The following is a 17,228-nucleotide window of genomic DNA, read 5'->3' on the forward strand; positions in this document are numbered from 1 at the left end:
CATCTTGTATGACATGGGGGTGAGTAAATTATCAGGACATTTTAATTCTTTAGTGAACTAATCCTTTAAGTGTTATTTCTGATTAACCCATCCATGCTGCCCCACTTCTGCTTTTGCACAGCGGCAAAAAAAATTGTCATTTAATTGTGTCTCCTGTCAATTAAGAGGAGCAATAAAGACTTCAGAAACATTGGTGCATAGCCTGAAAAAAATATTCCCTCTGCTAAAGTTTCCCCTTGTAGCTGACACAGTTGCACAAAACCTCTCCCTCAGGGAGAACCACTTTAAAGCCAAGTGTGACTAATTAAAAAGGAATAGCATGCCTACGCTGCTAGAGTTGCAAATAGCGAGAAAGGGATGGATTTTGCTGAGCACTGATAAGACTGCAAAGAACTTGCATTGTTCCTGACTGCTTTGTAGATTCGGCACATTTTCTCTCTTTACAACTCAATCTGGTTGTCTCTGTTTGAGACATTAGCAGTGCTGTGAGATGACAGGAGACTCTGTCTTGCACTCTCTCTTCAACAAAACATTTAAAGAATGTAAATATGAGGCATACAGGGCACTTTTGGATGAGTGAATAATCCAGTCCTTAAAATTTGGGGGGGAAACACTTGTGAGGTCTTTATGTGGCTTTTATGGGGTCAATTAATTGAATAAAAATGCATCCAGTCTAACATTTTAATAGACCTGGAATACATGTAAAAACCCAAATTAATATGCAATCCAGTTGTGGTTCCAGGGCTTTGTCTACTATTTTAAGTGCTGAGCAAAGAACTCTTAACTATTTTCTCTAAAATACTCTTACTTTCACTTCTTTCTTACTTTTCAAATGCAGCAAATTCAAGAAAATGAACAAAAAAGTCATGCTCACTTTTCTACACATTACTTAAAGGGATAGTTCAGCCAAAACTGACTATTCTGACAATTTTTTAAGTTATATTTATGGGCTTTTGTGCCTTTATTTGGAGAGGACAGTAGAGAGCAGACAGGAGAGCACTGGGCAGAGAGACGGGGGCAGGATCGACAGAACATAATTCAAATTGAAGAACATTTCAAATGTTTTTGTCCAAACAATTTTGTCCAATATTTAGTAATGTCGCAATCATGCCAATGAGTGATGCAGTATCGTCTGAGGGCCCGAAGACCACGAGGATCTTTTATAGCTAATCATGTTTCTTAATCACGGACGGGGATCTTTTATAGCTAATCATGATTCTTAATCATGGATCTTTTATAGCTAATCAATTGATATTAGACCTGATATCAATTAACTTAATTAGTTGCTAGATGTTCTCCCAGCTGAATCTTTTCAAAATTTCTTGCTTTGTCAGCAATTTGTTTCCCCCGTGCCAACTTTTTTGACTTGTAGCAGGCATCAAATTTGAAATGAGCTCATTTAGTGGATAAAAGTGTTACATTTCTCAGTTTAAACATTTGTTATGTTATCTATGTTCTATTGTGAATAAAATATTGGCTCATGTGATTTGAAAGTCTTTTAGTTTTCATTTTATTCAAATTTAAAAAACGTCCCAACATTTCCAGAATTCGGGTTGTACATCTAATGTTGTTAAATTAATGTTTATTGCATTACTTGTCATGTGTGTTACCATGATGGTGTTTTGTGTTTGTGTGAATGACACTGTGCACCATTTATGTATTAGTATTTACTGTCTTAGCTTGTGAAAAAGCTGCTTGTGATGAGCTTTGATTTATCATGTGACTTTCTCATCACCACCTGTTATTGGTGGTTGTCAGTGTATTACAAAGATACAAAACAGATATTAGTAGGTTGGTATTTTAACATTATATCAGTTAATGAAATATGTTTTTTTGTTTGGTTTTTTTGTGTTTTTTTTAATACTGTAAATTTAACTGTGAACCACTTGGTTCATTTGGTTCGGACTAAAAAACAACAACAAAAAAAAACATTTAGCCCTGTTCCTCTTAGCATTCACATTGGCTTTTTTAACACCAAACTTAAAGCCTACTTATAGCAAAGCCTACGTAGCATAGCCTACATATGATGGCATTTTGACCAGCTACTGTAAGAACTCGTGAAGAGCTTATAAAATGTGTAAAGGAGTCAAAACAGTGGCAAGAAACCCTCCCTTTCACACAAACTGCTGTGAGGAGATGTGGTTCTGATGCCTGTACCGAACTGTAATGGGCAACATCGCGACAATGACAAGAAAAATCGGGCATGCTTAAGCATTCTGTCCTTTTTGGGGTCGCATCTTGTGACATGATGTCCTGTTTTTAGTTCATTTACATTTCTTTGGTCCATGTTGCATTCATATTTCATTCGAACTACACAAGGTTCGGATGGTACTGTAGCGTCATATTCAAATGAACCGCACTAACAGGGCAATCCCACCAGAGTTCATTTTAGGGTGTGTTCACACTTGGCATGTTTGGTTCGATTAAAAAGGGTTATTTGAATAACATAAGGTGGAACATAAGGTTTTAGTTTTGCTAAAAATGGTCCCGCCCAATCAGATCCCACTGTAGTCTCAAATTAAGCCGGGGACACACCTAACAATTAGCTGAAACATTCTAAGACTGAACTGAACACACATACCGATTGTTTCCTTCGACTGGAGCCGATTTATATACTCACACATGGAATTTGAACACCGACTGTAATCACAGACTGAACGCAACTGGCTCTGACTGGACGCGTTTGAGCGCGATCAGTCATAAGTATTAATGTACATTCATAATCAGCCTTACAATCGTTAAGTGTGTGCGTGGCTTTAGCCTGTTATGTGTTTTATATTGTTGGGAAGTGATATGTTTAGGATAGGGGTGGGGTTAGGTGCTCAAAATTATCTATGAAAGTGCAAATATTTATAAAATTTCTACTTTTATAAATACATGTAAATAATTAAATGTATCTTGCTCTGATGTATAAGGTAAACAACTGAAAGCAATAGAGTACCCTGCACATTTGCTAAAGGGGTACGCTGTTTGTTAAAAAGTGACGTCAAGGGGTCCTAACCAAGCCTCTATATGTGACGAGTTGGGAATGAGAATGTTAAATTAGCTCCAGTAAAGACAAACCCATTTAGAGCCCATATTGGGGCTAATTCAAATTCATTATTCAGACCCATTCTTTTGTGTTCTGCAGAAAAAATAATGTCATGCAGGTTAGGATATTAGGCTGAGTAAATGGCCTCACTTTCCTCCATCCAGTCTTTCTATCTCTTCAAATATTGACCCGTCCACTCTGAATTCCACTCTCTTATCAACACTTGATGTGGACCTCTGCCCTGTAGTCTCAAAGCAATCCTGTCACGTTTCTTCCAGCCTTTGCTTTCTGACATCCTCTATTGTGACAGGACAAAACTACATGTGGGAAAAAAAACAATTTGCCCAAAGTGCTACATCCTGAGCTGTGATTTTTTTTTTCCAGACAATTGAAGACATTGGGCTTCCATTACACATTCAACACTTTCAACATCTTCAATCTGTGCAAACTGTTTTATGACTTTTCATTCCATCTCTATTCTTCTCCACCATCTACACTTACCACTGAGTATTTCATGACCCACTTTGAAAACAAAGTGGCCATCTGCAGCTCATTCTCATTCAGGCCTGACACAACCCACCACCTATAGTCTCATTAAGAACTTCACTGCTGACCTCATTTGAAATGGTGTGCGATGAGAACATACTCAAACTCTTCACCAAGCACTGCACAACTACATGCCCCTTAATCCTCTCTCGTCTTAGACATTCAGCTGGAAATTGCACTGAGTTGTACATTTTTGGAGTTTTGCAAAAATGTACTGTAGGAAGAGCAGTTATTTTATTCCAATAATGTTCAAAATGTAATTTCCATCACCATCTTTTCCACCACAGAATTCTATTAAACATAATATATCTTTTGACGTGGAGAAAAAGTTTGCAACTGCATGCCCCTTTAATCTACTCTCCTGACATTTTTTGTAATTTTTTTTTTACCTTTCTTGTTTTGTACACATCATCTAGTGGAGATATCCCATCAGAATTAATATCAATCTATTAGGGGTGCAACAATATTTAAACCAAACCGAAAAACCACGATTCACCACCCATGGTACGAACCGTGATACTCTCATGGTGTACCGAACACACCCGCCCCCTGCTACCCTGCCCAGCCCTGGCTCATTGGATCTACACAACGAATACAGCATCGTAGCCTAACCACCATTAATCTCAATAAGCTCCACATTTTGTTACTTTCAATACAAAACAAAGTGTCATCTTTCAAATTCTGTCAACTGAATTATGAAATTCAAACAATAATTGCCGTTGACGCTCTTTGATGTGGCGTGACAGATCTCTGTTTAAGGCTGGAATACACTACACGATTTTTAAAATCTGAACAGATTTTTAAAACACTAGGCATCATACACTTGCCGACTTTGTAAATGGTTACAGAGAAAAGCCGGGCATCATACACTACCAGACTTTAAAATCGTTCGGAACACAAACAGAAACACATGCTTGGTTGCTAGGAGACGCATGACAGACAGGCGAAACAAATGCAAGAGATGAGTAGTGGAAGATGCGAGGCAAATGCTTTTGGAGATAGACAGGGGTGGGTAGACACAGTCAGTATGGACAGATTACAACAGGAGTTAGAGGTAAATTGTGTAGTTTTATGAATATCCAAGTTGTTACCTATAATGTAATCAATTATCATAATCAGTCGCTATGTACATTTAATGTAATATAATTAATAATTCTTCTGGCGTAAATGTATAATAGTGATGAATATTAACATATTTAATAATGAATAAATCCGGATTTGCCACAGAATGTGGTTTGCTAACTCTCTCAAGACAAAGCTAACAGTACAGTACTTACTGAAGCAATTTTTCTATCATGGTGGAGCTCCACTTATTCTTCAGTGATTTTTTTATTGCGTTATGAAAAAGAATTTCCGTATTTTTCAACTTGGGAGCGACGTGAGCTGTATTGACCCGACTGTGTGACGAAACTGCCGCAAACAAATATAAAACGGCAGATTCTGCATTTTCTCATTCATGAATGTCATGTGCGATCTCGCGGGCGCGGCTCCATCTAGCGGCTGTAAGCGGTATATTTTAGTGTCTCAACATGATTACCATGATTACTCGTCAGGCGCCAAGCTTGTGATTCGTGCGCTGAATGAGGTAAGTTTTTCCTTATTACCCGATTTTGTACAGTAGTCTCATTTTTTTTCTCGATCTTTTTGACTTTGCACCCTTGATTTGCATTGTTTGGGCAGTGTATGACTGTATCGTGTACTGTATTTATATAACAACAACACATATAGTGCACTGATGTGTGTTCTAAAATCGGCTCAAAATATCAAACATGTTTGATATCCTCCGACTGGATGGAATCAAAATCTGAAGCTAAAAAATTGGAGTCTATGACCATGATATACTACGCGATTTTCCATGGAATCTGTCGGCTCAAATCTGCAGACTGGCTCTGACTTTTGTCAACTAGCGTCAAGTTCAGACTATAAATCGGGGGGAAAATCGGGGCAAAAATCGTGTAGTGTATTCCAGCCTTTAGATGCCTCATTTCAGCGGCAGCACGGAGCACAAGTGATTATAGAATATACATGAATGAACATCTGAAGGTATGTTGAAAAATAAAGTACAATTTACTAAAACTTATATCTCGTGTAATCGCTCAAGTGTTTCAACGGCGGAAAGACATCAGTAAAACAGCTTGTAAACCGTGTCACATAACATACCTCAGGCAAATCCACAGCTTGTTAGTTCATCAAAGAAATAAACTCTTTCAGTAAATATATGTACTATATTAACACTGCTGCCGTGAGAGACGCACAGAGTCAGGTAGGCTAATTCACATATGCTTATTCTCTCTATATGATATTTTTTTATCCTAAAGAAACTTTTAATTATAATTAAATTAATTTAAAGACAGAGACACAATTTGTTCAGTAAACTACTGTTTATTAAAAAAAGCAAGCTTAGTTTTCTCCCCCTGCTGTACCGAACCATACCAAACCGAACCGTGACTTCAAAACCGAGATAAGAACCGAACCGTCAGTTTTGTGTATCGTTACACCCCTACAATCTATTAATATTATTATAAACAATAGTTATAAATAAATAAATAAAAATATGTTTAAATAATTGTGACGAGCAGGGCGGGCGAGAGCCGTGAGGGAACGGCGCGAGGCCGGTGACGCAAGTGATAACGAGCATCACCTGCGAGGCGCGCCAGCCTTGAGTCTCTCACGGAGGAGCTCCGGGAGCATAAAAGGAGGAGCGACGACAGTAAAGGACGAGAGAGGACCAGGCTTGGACTTTATTTTATGCTCCTGGAGCTCCTCCATGAGAGACTCAAGGCCGGCGCACCTCGCAGGTGATGCTCGTTATCACTTGCGTCACCGGCCTCGCGCCGTTCCTTCACGGCTCTCGCCCGCCCTGCTCATCACAATAATTTAATTAAATAATTCAATTTGTATTAATAATCATAATAATAATAAGACAGGAAAGAACTGGCCCTAGTCCTTGTACCTTGACCCAAATAATGAAATTCATTGCATGGATCTGTCAAACTGACAAAATAAAATATTGTATTAATTATCAATAATCTTATTAAAAACACAAGCAATGTCTTTACTCGCCCATTTATAAAATTTTGACACCAACTGACACTTTTCCACAATAAATCCTATAAGGACTCTGTGTTGAATGTGCACTGTGTGGCTTACATACATGTTCAAAAACTAGATAATCAAGTTTGTACACAGCAAGGATAAATTGCATCTTATATTGCACCTGTTTGGAAGTACTTTTTGTTAAGTACTGTTTCTCATCAGACACGTCACTAAGTGTGCTTGTGCTTGCTGCTGCAGTCAAGTACACAATTGGCTGAGCACAAGGCATTTTCAAGGCTAACATTTACATGGATTTATAATAAACATTTCATCTTCAGTGGTCTTGTGATGATTTATCATTTGTAATGTTCTACACATCACATCATGCTGCCTGAACTACTGAATTGTGCTGAATAGCAGCACATCGTCGTCTGGATCAGGTACTTTTTTGTATCTGATGCAATAATGTCTACTTATCACATGAAGTTTAATGGTAACTGACTAAGCTTTTCTTCTTCCAAAATGATTCTAGCCAAATCTCTCTTACTCTTTGAAGGTCACAAAAGCTGCCTTCATCCCAATTAAAACACTGTTGTCATCATAGATGACCATCTCTTCTCTGTAGACCACATTACGACAGCAGTCTTGTCCTGCTATCAAGCTTGGCAAAACAACAATAATAGCAAGACAACAGCGACTATTTCCTCGTCAGCCTTACAGCATCTGCCATACATCCCCTCAAGCACATCCAAGCAGTTCCGCTATGCCTGTTTTCATCTTGTGGGAATTATCTTGCATGACACTTCAGATCAGGACTCCAGTGCACACTGGTCCAGAAGGCTGCCAGTATATACTAGACCATAACTGGTTCTGGTTGCCTAGATCCAGTTTTAATTATAAAAGAACAGATTATAATTATAAAAGGGTCTTCATGAAAATACATAGGTTCCATTATTGGAAGGGGGTCCCTCACAAGAAAATCATAATATTTGGGGATCATATTTGTAGAACCATCATGAGGTTACCTGTACTTTATAAGAGGCATTTCAATGATGAAATTCATTTTCCAACATTTTGGTAAGTCTGTGTCCCCTCAGTTTCCTGTTTTTAGCTGACAGAAGTTGAACCGAGCATGATCTTTTGCTGTTGTAGCTCATCCAATTCAAGGTTTGACATGTTCAATGTTTAAAGGTTTTCATATTCATAGCACTATTGTGGTGCATGTTTATGTCAGTTACTGTCGCCTTCCTGTCTGCTTGAACAAGTCTGGTCATTGTCCTCTGACCTCTCTCATTAATTTGGCCATTTACGTCCAAAGAACTGCCGCTCGCTAAACATTTTTTTCTGTTTTCTCACAATTTTCTCTAAACTTTGAGATCCTGAAACCCAACCTTTTGATCATATTTTATGCATTGGGTTACTTACTGCCACATTTACATTTATGCATTGGACAGATACTTTTAGCCAAAATGATTTACATGGCCTTCAAGTTCATGCATTTCCTGGGAATCGAACCCATAACCTTTTTGTTGCTATACAAGTACATTAACAATTTTATTTAGCTTTAGTTTTTTTACAAAGTAATTATACAAAGTTTTGGTAAGAAAGTATCCACTAAGAGAGGAAAAATAGTCAACTTCGTTATTCTTTTAGTCAGCCCTAAAAGTGTTGTTGAAGCAGTCAACTTTTTTCAAGTTGGCCATTTCAAATGAATTCATACAATTTGATTTAAACAAATGTGTATGATTTTTAAGAAAAAATTAACATGAAGGTCCATACCTTAGTGGGGCATACGCAGATCATATGATAATGTATGAATGAGACTGTACGAACTTATACGAATTTGCCACTAATTTGGCAAAACATAATAGTTATGAATTGCCATGAGAGTGTGCTGAAACTGTAGTTTGTGGCACTAGAATAGTATAATAATTATTAGAGCCTAAATTTATATTCTTGACACATTCTTACCACAGCAATTGCATTTGTGATAATTACATAAGCGATTATCTAACCTTTTGGGAATTAGACTATCAGGATATTGATGTGGATAACATTACACCTTTCCTACAGGCCGTTAGCTCTAGATGTGGCTTAATAAAGATTATGAGACCTTAATGAGAGGCTCATTGAGGTACATTCATTAAAGTGGTGGATTTCCAATGGGGCCTCCATCCCGTCTGATGAGGAGTCATTTTCTGTGCTCCCATTTGATGTATTGTACTCGGCAAGGATGAGCAGAAGAAAGTATTAGCTATAGTCCTTTAATCAAATGAAACACAATTATCCAGGAATCACAGAAGTAAACAGCATAAGGCAGAGTAACAGCTTGTATAAATAAACAAAAGACAATACCAGGTGAGAAACAGAACAAAACTCAGGACTTAAATACTAAGGAGATCACAGCTGATCATTGTAAGTAACCATAGAAACAAACAGTGACATAATCAGAAACGAAGTGAAATGAAATTAAACAGAGCAGGGAAACAGGAACAAAGGAAACAAAACAAAACATCAAAATAAGAGTCCATAACTGTGACTGTACTCCCCCACCCAGAAGGCGTGTCCTCACTCCACAACTGATAGTTTGAGTGTGGAAGGGGGGTGCTGTGGAGGAGGCTGTGGACCTGTTGATGGACAGGGATGAGGAGGAGATACACCACGGTGGAGGAACCAGGGTGAAACTTTGGCTGAATGCCCGGGCAGAACCCGGGGATTGACTGATGAAGGTGGAACCAGGGTGTGTGGAGAAACAGGCGGAGCAGAGAGGCTATTTGACCAGGGAGACATCCACAGCCCAGAAGCACAAGGTGGAGCTGTTGACTCATTTGACATATTAGTACTTTAAAAGTACATATTAGTACCTTTTCAGTTTTGTACCTTAGGGAACTGCCCCAGTGACAAACACTGTACCTACACAAAGCCGGGCTGACATGGTGGAGACATGGGCATGGAGGTCTGAAGTGAAGCCAGGGACTCAACCTCATGCCGAGCTGGTGGTTGGGAAGCCACAGATGGAGCCGAAGAGCCATAGGAGAAGGACGACACCAGTGGAGCTGATAAATCCAGGGGACTGGACATAACCAGTGGAAGAGATGTGACCAGGAAGTTGGGTGGGAACATCAGAAGAGGAAGGTCTCTGGACAGAACCAGAGCATCAAGACAGCCGAACGAGACCAACAGAGAGGGCATCGCCTCGAGGTTGGGGATATTAGGGAGGGAATTGGATCCATGGTCCACAGATCTATGAGGCAATGGTCCTCTTCTGGCTTTGGGATGAGCTGGGCAACGCAGTTCAACTCCAGGATGACCCAGGTGGCAGGCTCAGCCTCATAATATGTGGCACACACAGCGCTGACGGGATCCTCCTCTGGCTCTCAGATGCTGAGAGGTGAACTGCTGTGCCATAACCACCCTCAAGTACTCCACCACCCAGGAGAAAAAAAGTGAAAAAAGTCTTCTTTAGTACCTCTTAAGATAATCTATGAAAGATAAGAACATTTAAGTGATCAAAATAAGAGTCCATAACTGTGACTGTACTCCCCCAGAAGACATGTCCTCACCCCACTTGTAGTACACTTGAACCTATCTTTCATACACTTTCTTTTCACACACAGATTCAAGTGTACTACAAGTGGTAACTAAATACATTTTTTAATACAGAGAGGCATGTTAAAGTGTACTAAAGTGGAAGAATACGGAAGAATACGAAAGTGTGCTTTTGGCGGAACCACTTGGAAGGCAATCATTTGTTTATATAAACCATATACATTTAAATTTTTTTCGAAAATGACTGATCGTTTCACTAGATAAGTCCCTTATTCCTTGTCTGGTATCGTTTGAAGCTGCACTGAAACTGTAATTTTGACCTTCAACCGTTTGGAGACCATTGAAGTCCACTATAAGGAGAATAATCCTGGAATGTTTTTCTCAAAAACCTTAATTTCTTTTCGGCTGAAGAAAGAAAGACATGAACATCTTGGATGACATGGGGGTGAGTAAATTATCAGGAAAAATTTATTTGAAAGTAAACTAGTCCTTTAACTATACTCGTTTTGAGGGTCCAGTATTCTGTAATGTACTCAGCAAGAATGAGCAGAAGACGGGATTAGCTAAATTAGCTATAGGTCTAGTCCTTTAATCAAATGAAACTCAGTTATCCAGGAATCACAGGAGTAAACACAAGTTAATACCAGATGAGGAACAGAACCAATATCAGAACTTAAATACTAAGGAGATAACAGTGATAACAAACAGTGACATAATCAGAAGCCAAGGAAACCAAAACTAAACAGAGCAGGGAAACAGGAACAAAGGGAAACAAAATGGAACATCAAAATAAGAGTATAATGTGACACCTGTAACGAATTAACTCAAAGGGGAAATATGAATAATTATTCATAACTATGATTATTAATTATGATTAATTATGAATATTTTAATCAGTTCCTCCTGTGAACACTCAGTATTGATTATTAATTAATTCTAAGAGAATGGTATTTGTCACTGCCACAGAGAAATAATTCTTTCTTAGCATTTAAAGTGCTTAGAGCTGGTAATAAGATCTGATCATTTAAGAGACAATCTATTGCAGACAGAGAGTCAGAACCAAATATGTATTGTGCACAAGTTTTATTAACTAAATCACAAACACATAACTAAACTAACAAACACATACATACACATAAGTCACACGTACAAGGCCGCCAGCTGACACGGTTTGCGGTGGTAGCTTCTAAGTCTGTAGGATTCAGGCTTCCGGCTTTCAGGTCACGCTTGCAGACATCTTTGTACCAGAGCGCTGGTCTGCCTGTTTGTGTAGTGCCAGAGGTTTTGCTGTTGTACTTAGCAAAATAATTAGCTGAAGACCTTAGCTGAACTCTGCAGGCAGGTAGATCTCCAGGAACAGGATCAGGCACCTCTGCAGGACATTACATAAAAATACTAACTCAAAAAACAAACAACAATAACACCTAAAAAATAAATACATAAAATAAACCTCCAGCTGTACAATTGAAGATTTTTTTGAAAAGTTTTTTATTATAAAACTGAAGATCATCTTCTATCACAACTGCAGTGCTTGAAGGACTTGTGCTTTCGTTTCATTGACCACAATGACAGAATCAGTGATATCTGGCTCTCCCAACTCCTCCTGAAATAAGCATAGAGGGTCCAACTGTAAGTTTCACTCAGTAGACTAAAAGTAGACCGTTACATTCACTGATACTAGCAATTCTGTTAATGCATTGAACACTTACATTTCTTGAAGAATTGTGGGTCCTCCTCATAGGTACACTGAGGAGCATGGAGGACTACGGTGTGTTTCATGTTGACATCATGCACACTCTTCAAAATCAAGCAAAAATTAACATGTTAAACAAGCAAGCCAACTTTATTGTATATACAGTGAAGACAGTGATGGAGGTAGTAAGTGTTGACAAATTTCAACTCACCTGAAGATCATAAACATTTAAAATGTCACGCAGAGTCTGTTGGTGTATGGTGTAACTTTGCACAAACCTAGAAAACCAAAAACACACAAGTGTATAACCAACAGTGGATGCAGAAAAGAGAAAGTTAAGTCTGTGTCCAGTTATCTGAGGAGACATCACACAACTTGCATTTCAACTCAACTGATGTTACCTTAAGTGTTGAAGCTCACTCTTCAGTAAGCATCCAGTTCAGCCTGCAAAGAAAGAAATATTGTAAAGGTTTACTAATCGTAGATAAAGCTACAGCTAGTTTATTCACATGAATGTAGGAATAAAATCACTCAGATCAGTGTGCTTAACAAAAAGCAGCAACACACTTATATAATGTAGGACTGCGATGACTGGGGAAAAAAGGTAGGTAACGTTAACATTGTTGCCCTACATTTTCTTCATTAAGTTATCCTTACAAAATCAAATAAGAAAACTTAGTAATAATCATTAAAGTAGCGGCGTTTACTCAGGTTTACATTCCACCTGTAAAGAGCAAATAGTATACAAGTATCTATTAATAAAAGTAACATGGTCTAACTGAATGTGCAAAACTTTACTTGAACTTACTAGCTTTCTCATTGGCTCCAACATCTCCTTGCTAGTTCAGTCAGAGAAGATGATGTCTATGGTGTTATTTCTTCAGGGCTTGCACTGCTCGGTGTCTGAGGATTAAAATCTGCCATTTCTTCAGCGATGATAACACTCTTGATTACTACAAAACACAGCAATATTAAAAGCAATTTATGGCATGTTATGAGAAATAATCACTAATTCTTGTGCGTCTTAACATGCTGAGTGAAGAAGCAACTAGTAGCAACAAAAGCTATGATTGTGTTTGTGTTGTCCATGTTTTAGCAGTCATGAGCATCTGTAAATGTAAAATCTGCTTGCATTTAGCATCTGAAGATGATCTAAGACATACTAATGCACCGGATTGCAGTATTCTCATCATAACAAAAAAAACAGTGAAACTAGCTTATGTGACTAGCGTATGTAGGTTATTTGAAAACAATGATCTATGACAGTATAAACATCCTCTTCACTCACCTTCTTGAAGAAACATGGAATAAAACAACTTTTGCTTATTACAATTGCATTTATATAAATATATAAGCGTGAAAACTAAAAACAAACAAACCTGCTCTTTCTCGTGAATGCAGGACCGCCATCATCCTCCTCTTCCTCAGCTCTGTTTGCAGATCGGAGTGTTGCTCGTCAAAGTTTAGTGCAGCGTAAACACTCGAGATCCACATAATCAATGCTTAGATCGAAGATGAAAAAGATTTCGTCCGTTTATTAGCTGTAGTGGCATACCGAAAGTTTTCAGACAAGGCAAGAAAGCCGCGTTCGCGGCAGTTACGTGAAGTTAACTTTAGCAAGTTCCTTTATAAGTGTCTGCTAAGTAAACATGCTACAAATGTAAATGTGCGTTGATGCTTACCAGAATGTTGTCGAAATGACCTCAAACTTTAATATCTCTTGGTAAATAATCCATTGTTTTGCTCGTGTCCGCTCCAAACCGCACAAACATGGCGGATTCACCCACTCCCACAGGTACGAGACCCCTCCCACCGCCGCGCGCGAGCATGAATGAATCACAGCGCAGTGAAGCGCGTTTAAAATACATGAAAGCGTGTAAAAGAATGAATTACTACATTACTTATAAATAGATTTGATATTATAAATATTAGAGAATGTTTTTTCTTATATGGCACTTTTATTTTTTTTACCGCAGATATGTTGTTATTGACAAATTCGCTACATTCAATGTGTAGCATTAGTTAATTCATATCAGATACTACCAGGAAACGAAGTCAATTTTAAGACAATTTTAATTATTGCTTATGTAACCATCTGTGAGTGAACATAAGCCAAGTCATTGCAAGATGTGGCACAGGAATCGGCCCAGTGCTTTACAGCCGTAACAAATATACATGTGCCAGAGCAAGCTGCGGGCTACAATCGGCCTGGGGTGCGTTTCCCAAAGCGAACTATGGTCGCAAGTTCCGTCGTTACCAATAGAGTTCAATGGGACTTACGACCATGGTTTACCAACGATGCTTTCGGGAAACTCACCCCTGGTTAACACACGCCGATGCCGATTCTGAGCCACAGGTGCCATGGGGCAGCCGAGCTCGGGCCGATTACTACATGCTATCTGGGAGCACTTCAGTGTTTGGGACACGGTCCTACTAGGTGATGCCCAGGATCCTCCTCAGGCACATGGCTTTTAAGGTCTGGGAGAAGTCACACTTCCCAGGGTGGACATGACCAGTGAGGAAAGAGGAATTTCTGTAGCGGGAACTTCTTTTGTGGGGGAGTTTATGGCTCTTGTCTTTGAGGATTATTAAAACTGGCTGAGTTGTTGAAGAAGAAACTATTAAAGATTCTTGTAATACTGAGGTGTTGCACAGGTATCGACATATCTTATACACAAGCATTTAAAGGTGCCCTAGAATTAAAAATTGAATTTATATTGACATAGTTAAATAACAAGAGTTCACTACATGGAAATGACATACAGTGAGTCTCAAACTCCATTGTTTCGTCATTCTTATATAAATCTCATTTGTTTAAAAGACCTCCGAAGAACAGGCGAATCTCAAAATATGTTACGTAACAGTCGGGTTGTACGCCCACAATATTTGCATATGCCAGCTCATGTTCAAAGCATTAGACAAGGGCAGGACGTCTGGATGTGCACAGCTGAATCAACAGACTAGGTAAGCAAGCAAGAACAATAGCGAAAAATGGCAGATGGAGTGATAATAACTGACATGATCCATGATAACATGATATTTTTAGTGATATTTGTAAACTGTCTTTCTAAATGTTTCGTTAACATGTTGCTAATGTACTGTTAAATGTGGTTAAAGTTACCATTGTTTCTTAATGTAAACAATGGTAATTAATTAGCCGTTAGCCACGGATCACAGCCTCAAATTCATTCAGAATCAAATGTAACCATCCAAATAAATACAATACTCACATGATCCTACGCATGCATGCAGTATGCATGACGAACACTTTGTAAAGATCCATTTTGAGGGTTATATTAGCAGTGTAAACTTTGTTTATGCACTGTTTAAGGCAAGCGCGAGCTCCGTGGGTGGGGAGCGTGAGCATTTGAAGGGGCCGCAACATGAATCGGCGCATTTCTAATTATGCCCCAAAATAGGCAGTTAAAAAAATGAATAAAAAAAAAAATCTATGGGGTATTTTGAGCTGAAACTTCACAGACACATTCAGGGGACACCTTAGACTTATATTACATCTTGTAAAAAAATGTTCGATGGCACCTTTAAATCTTCAAAATACAAGCCCAGAGGCACCAACTTGGTATAGGTTAGTTTAGGTTAACCATTGGTTCTTATCATAAAATATGCATAAAACAAATACCATACAAAAGACGCGCACAAAACATAATGGAATGCATTTTCATTTATAGATCAGTTAATCAATAAATTAATGCAGAAAAGTCTGTTTTGTGGACTATCTGTGTCTTTCCTGTGGGCCTGACTCACAACGACTAAACTATGCAAAGGCCTGCATAGTTTCAGCTCGTAAAACCATGGCAACAAGTTTTATTACCTTGGGGGTTGGTCAGACACCTAGGGTTGCATTCAGTGAGGGGTTTTAATAATATTTGTTAAATATAATATATATTTGTGTCTGATTTATCTCAGTCGTTACACACCTGAAGCAGTACTGGTAATTTATAAATGCAATTTGTCTTTGAGTTTAAAAAACTTTCAGTCCTTTCAATGTAATGTACATTGTATACTTTTTTTAATACAATTAAACATTTTTAGGGTTTTGAGATCATACACAATACCCAACAACAAGTACTGAATTCAGTCTTTATCACTGTACTTTACATAATCAGTGAACATTTTGAGCTCTTTAACTTGAGGAGCAGTTACTTGCATGATCTTACCAATGTCAACCAATCAAATCAGCTAATTGCATCTTTTTTGATTTAAAGATTTAATTAGTATTTTTTCATGGTATACAAGTGGCACAGTTTTATAGGAGCTTCTACTGCTGAAACATTATTATCTCATTTTACCTTATCTGCTCTCTTCCTCGTGTCTTATTAAAAAAGGTGTAGAGTATGATGTCTCTAAGCCCCTTCACATATACAAACACTCATTCGCCTTCCCCTGTGGGGTTATAATGAAGCTATTCATCTTCTGGATTGTTTCTCGGAAATATACCCAGGAATAGATGCAAACATAAACAAAAGCCTGGATTTTAATAAGTCTGGGAGTTTCGGTGCTTGCAGCAATAATGTATTTGCATACACTGGATCTAAAAGTACAACAGAGACTGGGCTTCTAAAGTAAAGAACAGCAGTTCCTCAAAGACTTTTGGCCGAGAGAGTATAAAAGACACATCTTCAAAGCTGTGTGCCGACAGACGACTTTACAGAGGTGCAAACAGGGCTTTGAATAGGTTTACTTTAATAGGTATTGATGGTTATATTGCATAATGTCCTTCATTCATTGGTTGCAGTAGTGGCATCATGCAGAATAGAGCGACTAAAAGAACAGCGACTCTTAACATCACAACAACTTTCAACGTTGGTAGAATATTAATAGTTTATGGAAACATGGAGCTTTGATAACTGATCTCTCAATTAAGTGTTTACATTTATCAGGGAATTTCATTTTGTTTGGATTGGAGAACATCAAAAACAATTACGTACTTTAATTAATGATTATCTCGGACACACCTGTGATTCATTTAATGGTTCTTTGATATACTTGCAGTTGCTTTGAAATCTTCCTTGGCACAGACACGAGCTGAAAACTAAACTGCCTTTGAACACAGCCAATTTTAAAAACTAGACTGAGGAAAGAGAATGTTAGGAATGCATTTCCTCTGCTAAATGATCATTCCATACATTAATTTGGATTACATTCCATGGCCAGTTAAAACGGTGACTGCTAAATTGATCTTTAGAATCAATAGTTATTTCACCGGCTTTGTCTGAAAACAAATGGAATTCAAAAATTGATTGGAATACATCTGAGCCTATGCAATCAAACATAACCTTTCGAAGCAAATAGGAAAATTATTCATTCACACCTACCATTATCAAATCCATAATTTACATACCAACTCTCTAC

The 17,228-nt window shown here is 38.2% G+C and overlaps 1 protein-coding gene and 1 long non-coding RNA gene across 2 annotated transcripts in view; both read right to left on the minus strand.

Annotated features, from left to right (window-relative positions):
* The window catches only part of LOC125252292 (membrane-associated phosphatidylinositol transfer protein 3-like), a 77,045-nt gene that overhangs the window by 49,017 nt on the left and 10,800 nt on the right, over positions 1–17,228 (minus strand). The window lies entirely within an intron of this gene.
* LOC125253139 lies at positions 10,581–14,059 on the minus strand. Its single transcript, XR_007181369.1, has 4 exons — positions 13,538–14,059; positions 12,664–13,357; positions 12,257–12,299; positions 10,581–12,133 (listed from the first exon to the last, which is right to left on the minus strand). It is a non-coding gene; the product is annotated as an uncharacterized LOC125253139 (long non-coding RNA).

This window comes from Megalobrama amblycephala, linkage group LG18 (assembly GCF_018812025.1).
Source record: "Megalobrama amblycephala isolate DHTTF-2021 linkage group LG18, ASM1881202v1, whole genome shotgun sequence".
Taxonomy (NCBI): Eukaryota; Metazoa; Chordata; class Actinopteri; order Cypriniformes; family Xenocyprididae; genus Megalobrama; species Megalobrama amblycephala.